This window comes from Sitophilus oryzae, unplaced genomic scaffold, assembly GCF_002938485.1.
Source record: "Sitophilus oryzae breed Bouriz unplaced genomic scaffold, Soryzae_2.0 scaffold_1576_pilon_pilon, whole genome shotgun sequence".
NCBI classification, from domain to species: domain Eukaryota; kingdom Metazoa; phylum Arthropoda; class Insecta; order Coleoptera; family Curculionidae; genus Sitophilus; species Sitophilus oryzae.
The window spans coordinates 10,224,563-10,232,343 of NW_022146254.1; positions in this window are offsets into that span (position 1 = coordinate 10,224,563).

Sequence of the window (7,781 nt, forward strand, 5' to 3'; positions counted from 1 at the left end):
GTTATTATCTAGATGATTATTATTATCGTTATTATTACTAGATTCTTAATCTAAATTTTTTTTTGTCCTGACATGTAATGCTTTACATTTAATTTTTTAATTTCAAATCGGTGAGTTTTATCAAAAAAACACAAGAGATAAAAAAGTTTCTAAACAAACTAAACTATCCAAATTAATTTTTTTGCATGTGTTCGATAAGATTTTTCTTTAAATTTCGTTAACAAGAATGATAGGGGTAGTTTATTTCAACCCCTTTCACTCGTTTTAAAAAGTGAAAAAATTACCAGAAAGTGTGTTTTCAGAACAGTAATGCTTCCATAAAATTTCATTAGTCTATCTCTTTTCGTTTTCAAGATAAAAAATAAAAACATTATTTTTCCGCCATCTTTGTACCGCGATATCTCCCTAATGGTGGACTTTTGACCCAACGTTTATAAAGCAAACTCCCCTTTATTTTGAACAAGGAATCACCCCCTGAAGTTTTTCGCATTTATTTTGAAACACCCTGTACATGAAATAATAAAAAGTATAGTAAAGTATTTGCAGTTAACGTCTTATTTTTACTAAACCGGGTGTTTCTAAAAAGCGACTTACCCCTATAACTTTTTTATTTTTTAAGATAAAACAGTGAGATTTAGTACGTTAATAAATTACATAAATCAGGAATGATTGACGGACTGAATTTCAAAAATCTAAGATTTGTCAGCATTCCTGGATCACAGGGCACAGAATAAATTTTAACAATGGAAAAACTATAATGAAAGAAAAATAAAAGACGCTTTTTAATACAATCTAATAAAAATAAATGTATTGCTCATGCATCTGTAGATGTTAGTAATGTATGGCAATCGCTTCTTTGATTTTAAAGAACATCACATAAATAAACATAACAGACGTAAAAATTAAAAACAAATTAAAAATAATCATACAGAAAGTTTGACGCTTTTTGATTTTACCTTATTAAGTAATTGTTGTCAGGTAGGTAGTAATTGTTAATTTTGAAGTTTAACTTGATGTAATGTCATTTTAACAGAACGTCAACTGTTTTCGTAGACATAGCATTTAAATATTTTAAATAGGTTTTTTTTACTTAAATCAAGGAAAATCTTTGATCCTCGGAGGAATTCGAACATACTTTCCGTTTATTTAGGATTTAGGTTCAAACATATGTTTCAATACTATTTTATAGTCTCAACTTTTTATTATGCACGGTGGATCATTAAATATGTTTCCAGATAAATAAAATTGAAATAAAAAAATATTGGTCGACTAATTTAAAAAGTGTTTTATTATAGAGGAACAAAAGTTGCCACCTTTTCCAAACAAAGCCGCAACAACACGTAAATATTAATTGGTTTTGTGGCGTAAACAATTCGGAAAACTGGAACGCGACGTTTCGGGTCTCAATTAGCACCCAGCACTAACCCTAACGAACGTAAAATCTAATTTTGTTCGTATGTCCGTCGCGAAAATTTGGCTTCCGTCCATCCCTACTGGATCGCCGTGACCATTTTCAGTGCCGATGTAATGGTATTATCGGGTCTAAAACCTCAATTTTACCGATACAGGCAATCATGGTGGAGTAGTGTGTTTCTCTAGAGAGCAGCAATATGAGGACATTTTGATAATTAATATGTATCTAATTAATTTAGCGTTTATGCCTCTGAGAGACATTAGATTATTGCCGACCATACCAACAGGTATTAAGATCGGCAAAAAAAAGTTTTTTTAATTTCACCCAAAATGAGATATTTGGGTCATAAATGACCTAAATACAAAATATTTCCATGTTGTCTGTCTGTCTGTCCGTCCGTCTGTCTGTAGCACGATAACTCAAAAACCGCTAAACCGATTTTAACCAAATTTGGCACAAAAATACTGTGGCACCCGAGAATCTGGCCATTAATTTTTGGTGGGGGTGGGGGGTTGATAAGGGGGTATGGGAGGGGGTTAAAAATTTTAAAAAATCGTAACTCCAAAATTACAGTAGCTAGCGAAACGCGGTTTTCAATTTAAGATTAAGAATAATATTTGCAACAAAATTTGTAATAACATCAAAATCAGTCAAAGTCGCAGTTTTTGAGATAAAAAAAATTGGAAAAATTCCTTTACTTTGAAACTAAAAGAACTGCCTACCAAATTTTTATTAACATATTTTAGTATGGGCGGCTATGCGTGCCTCCCGACACCAATTTTTAATTTTACGGTTTGCCTCTCAAGATTGGTCGGCCATTTTAGCGCCGAACCGACTAGCTGCGTAAAAAGCCGAAACAGCAAAATCTTTGCCTCATTTTTAAATTTCCCGCTAGTTTTGGCGCCAAAATGGCGGTAATTGCGAATTAGAATAGGGTCTTGGTTATCTAGGGACTTTAGTAGGAGTCATATTGACTTCAAAATCAAATTTCTCATGGCAAAAAACTCCACACACCAATTTTCATCCAGATATTGACGTTACTTCAGAAATTATTTGGAAAAAATCGAAACAAAAATGAAACTTCAACGCCCTGTATCTCCCAAACTAAGCATTTTAGAATATACCCAAGTAGCATCTATCTGACTTCGAACTAAATCTGACCTGAAGCGACGTCAGACTTTGTGCAAATTTTGGTCGGGTGCTGGTGATACGACCGGTGACGTCGCTTTCCTATTAAAAGCGACGTCGTTGGATCCGAGTCGGTAAATCCAACGATCTGCCGACGTACAAAATAACAACGTATCATTTTTATTAATTTCCCAACGTCGTTCCCACGTTGGCTTGCATGACGTACATATACTTGAACTAGCCCGACGTCTACCCGTTGTCCGAATAGGATACGTCTCACTGATAATCTCTAAAGTAACGTCCAATTATATTTTGTTGCATTTTATGTTCATATTTATAACCTAATTTACGTATCTCTATTTACGTCCGTAAATACAACCCATTAAGTAGCATTTGCGGCCTAATGAACATCATAAACATAACCTAATAAAAGGTTTTTGTAAACAAACATGTTTTTTTTATTACGCCTAAAAAAACACTAAAAAGGCATTTAGACATTCATCTACATTTTACAGAAAGAGGTCGAGGCTTTTGCAAAATAACAATAGTAGTAGTTTTATCTTGCCTTCACCCACGAATGTTTTTTATCCGGAAGTGATGCTGCATTACACTAGTGCATCTTAATTTCATTTTTAAGCTTAGGAAACCAGCAGACCCCATCCTCCTCCCACATGTGAGGTACTGGTTCCAATTTTTTTAAATTTTGTATATATACTATCTTAAAAAAGTGGCTGCCCATTTTTTAAGGAGAAAACAAAAACTAAAATATAGTTGCACAAATCCACAAATCACTGATACGCAAAGTGAGGTTGTGTGGCGTACGTTGGAATTATATACGTCATAATACGATTGCCGGTCGTCCGGTTTGATGACTTCGGTCGTGTGAGACGACTAATGTTGGAGACCCGGTATATTGGCAGTTCATATTAAGTCGGACACAGAAATCCACCATTCTTAACAAGTATCCGATTGTCAGCCATTTTAAAATCGTTTTTTGTTTTTAATATTTATATTCACATTCTGATTTCTAGTAGAATAATATTGATAAGGTTGATTTTGGAGGGAACCACAGTACAGTTTTATGATTAAACCAGCTAGAAAATAAAAAAAATATTTTGCGAGTTACTTTTTTATAGATATTTTTATTTCATAAATCTAAGTAATTTTGAAGGCGCTCGTTGTTTTCCGGAGTATTTTAATCAGATATATCAAAAAAGTGACTTCCGTTGACAAAACTTGTCTGGATTAATGATTCAGAATTATTATAATATGAAATTAGATAGGCACTTATAGTTATATTCCAGAAGTTATTATGAATCCATTTGTAATTAGGTAGTTTAGTTAGGTTTTTATGTATTCTTGGTAGCGAATATGAAACCAAAAGTAACGTAAGTGCTTAGCGACGAATTTTAAGTGACTAAAATCCAACGTAATATGACGTTGGTAATTGGTAGAATTATATTCCCTATTAGGTCAGATACCGACGTCGAGGCGACCCGAATCTGTATTCCCCATTTAGGTGCAAATAAGGGTCGTAAGGCGGTCGAACCGACGTTGGTACCCGACGTCGGGTTTATTGAACGCGACGTATACCCGACGTTAGATAACGTCCAAATGCTACTTGGGTACATGTATACGAACTTTTTTACATGAATATTATCTTCTGCAGAATGTGATGCCGAAGTTTCCGGAACACAGTTCGGACCACCCTGTATATTTATGAAATACAGGGTGAGTCTTAAATAAGTGCAAATATTTTCAGGGCTGGTAGATCACGATTAAAGAAACATATTTTCTCTTTATCGTTTTTCAAATAAGACCGAAATAATCGAGTTATTTTACTTCAAAAATTTCCAAAAAAATATTTTTTTCCTAAAATTTTGAGAACCGCCGGATCTTTTCTAGATTTTCTTTCTTGTAAATTTAATCTACTACCTATGTTGCCATATTAACAAGAAATTATGTTTTTTAACTAAGACCTAGAAAAAAACCCGAATTTTCAAAAAACTTTTTTGCGAAAAAACTCGTCGTCGAAGTATACAACCACTAAAATATTTGCATTTATTTAAGTCTCACCCTGTATAATGTCGAATGAATATTACGAAGCGGATGCGATGTTTTAACATCATAGAACAATATGTGCGCGCCAGAGTACGCGGGCGTGTTCCTGCAGCCTCCCCAAATTACCTGCCAAACAGCCAAACTTAATTTCGGCTTCATTATCTTGCTGCGCCAGTTCGAGATAATGAAGACAGTAATTTTTAATCTTAACGCCCTGTTTAGGGGCCGCGGACGCGCAAGATAATGTAATGTGTCTTTGTTTTGAAGTTTTAAAGGAATACTTAATAGCGAAATGAAACTACCTGCTGCATTTTAATGTGGCGCTTAGTTAGCTCTATGAATATGAAAGGTGAAAAATGGTTTTATAACGTTTAAACTAACAAGTTTTTTATTTTATAATGTTATTGTTTTGTACTATTACCTAAGTAACAAAATTCCGACTTCCGACTAGTTTCGACTACGCGCAACGTTGAAATTGGTACTTTTCCCTGCCCTATGCATACCCAAACTTCAAATTACGTAGCCAAAACGTCGCTACGACACTGCACTTAAACAGTTGCATATTTTGACCCTTAACAACGTTGGTAAACGTTGTAGGGCACAACGTTGTTAGAAGTGGGGTTTTATACCGTTGTCATTACGTCGCCAGAACGCATGTTTATTGTACTACAGAATAACAAACGTAGTACAACGTTGTGCAACGTACTTTTTAATTACGAGTGTAAGTACATGCTAACTACAACGTTTCATTAAACGACTCAAAGCAACTTCAAAATTATAACCAATTACTACGTTGGATTACGGCGACGAGCGCGACGATATCGATTTTTGTTGTGGAAGCGGAACTATCTACACCAAACCTCAAAAAATTCTGTACTGTACTGTTACAGAGCAATTGGTTAGGTATTTTTTCTGTGGTACTTACTGGGGAAAGCGAAAAGAAGATGTATAGGATAATACTCTATAACTTTTTATAGAAAAAGGAAAAAGTATTTAGAAGAAAGTCAGCGGGCAAGTCAGTGTCCGAAAAATGAAGTGGAAATAACGAGTTTAGGTTCGTCATCCACATCCTCGCAATGTGCTACAAGTGGTAGCTTGATCATCAATGGATTTTTAGAATTAGAATTTAGAATGAGTGGGAGGGGGGTTAATCACTTCGACCTTACAGATCCATTGTCTCCCCCTTTCTTGAATCATAACTCATCATACAGTCCCAGGGCTTTGACAAAAGCCAGTATCTGGGACGGTTTTATAGAGGGTAGTTCTCCATCTCCAATACCAGTCGTACCAAAATTCATGACACGAATGGTTGTCGTCTCGGCGCACTCAGTGATGAGGTGTACTGGTGTTTCCCCATCTTCCCCACAGAATCTGCATTCGCCGTTTCTTCTTAGTTTCAATCTACTGAGGTGTTCATTGAGGAGACAGTGTCCTGTTAAAAACCCCGTGACAATCCGAAGATTGTTCTTACTCAGACCCAGGAAGATCTGTGATTTTTCTTGATCATAAGCCCTCAGAAACTTCTTCGATGTAGCGACCCTAAAAACATCCACCACTTTGGTGCAAATATGGGTCGCTTAGACGTCGCTTCGACGTTGTCCGGCAACGTTGGGTTGCTCCTGGCGACGTTGTGATTACGTTGAGCAACGTAATTTTGCTACTTGGGTAATGGGTGGTCCGAACTGTGTTCCGGAATCTTCGGCAGATAAAAATAAGTAAATAAGTTCGTCTGTCCTAAAATGCTTAGTTTCGGAGATACAGGATGTCGAAGTTTTAATAAAATTAAAACCAAAGCAAACCAACCACTCGACAGTAACGTTAATATTTGGATCTGGGAATAAAATTGATTTTCAGAAAAAACCGTTTTCCCAAAAAACTCAGCAATCCTTGAAATTTTTGATGGCATCTTGGTGAACATCCCAAAGCGCAACTTTGCCCCAATTTAATCATGTTCGTATCTATTATGGTTACCGAGATACCAATGCTCATACCTCGAATTTGTAGCACTTTGTATACAAGGCTAAACTTCTTCTTCTTCTTCTTTCTCAGCCTGGTTCCATCCAGTGTTGGATATAGGCCTCTTCTAGGTTTTTCCATGCTTCGCGATCTCTAGCCAATCTTATCCATTGTCTTCCCGCCACTGCCCTGACGTCATCGACCCATCTCTTTTTTGGTCGGCCCACACTTCTTGTTGTTCCCCCAGGTCTCCATAGGATTACTTTTTGGGGCCATCGGTCTGGATCCTGTCTTGCCACATGTCCTATCCATTGCCACTTCAGACTTGCCACTCTTTTAACGACATCTATTAATTTTGTTTTTTGACGTATGTGGGTATTCCGTATTTTTTCCCTATGGTGACTCCCAACATGATTCTTTCCATGGCTCTTTGTGCTACTCGTAGTTGTTCTGCTGTTTTTCGAGTAATTGCCATAGTCTCTAAGCCATACGTAAGCACAGGTAGAATGCAGCTGTCGTAAGCCTTTTTCTTTAGGTTCATGGGCACCTTTTTATCCTTGAAAATATCGCCCATATTTCCAAATGCTACCCATGCCAAATGGATCCTGCGTTTGATCTCCGTATTTTGGTTTTCCTTGCCCAGCTTGATTTTATGACCTAAATATATATAATGGTCTACGTTTTCAATAATAACGTTGTAAACGGTAATGTTATGGATATTGTTGCTCATTATCTTGGTCTTCTTCAAGTTCATTTTAAGGCCAATTTTCTGGGATTGGTCATTTAGCTCATTTAGCATGGTGTTTAGTTCTTGAATGTCGGTGCTTAGCAAGACAATATCGTCTGCGAACCTCAGATGGCTAAGGTGTACCCCATCGATGTTTAGACCTCTATTTACCCATTCTAATTTCTTGAAGACATTTTCCAGTGCCAGTGTAAATAACTTGGGAGAGATGGTATCCCCTTGCCGAGTAGTATTTTTTCTGTTTTGAGGTCATCATCTAATTTAACTTGGAAGGTTGCACTATCATAGATATTTTTAATAATGGAATAATATCTGGAATCAATTCTCGCGTCCTCCATTGCAACTAGAAATGACCAGGTTTCGATGCTGTCAAAGGCTTTTTGGTAGTCTACAAAGGCCAAAAACGGCCAAAAAAGGCTAAACTTATTTTCATAAAATATAATGCAAGGACTATGAAAAAATAGTGTGTGCACTAAC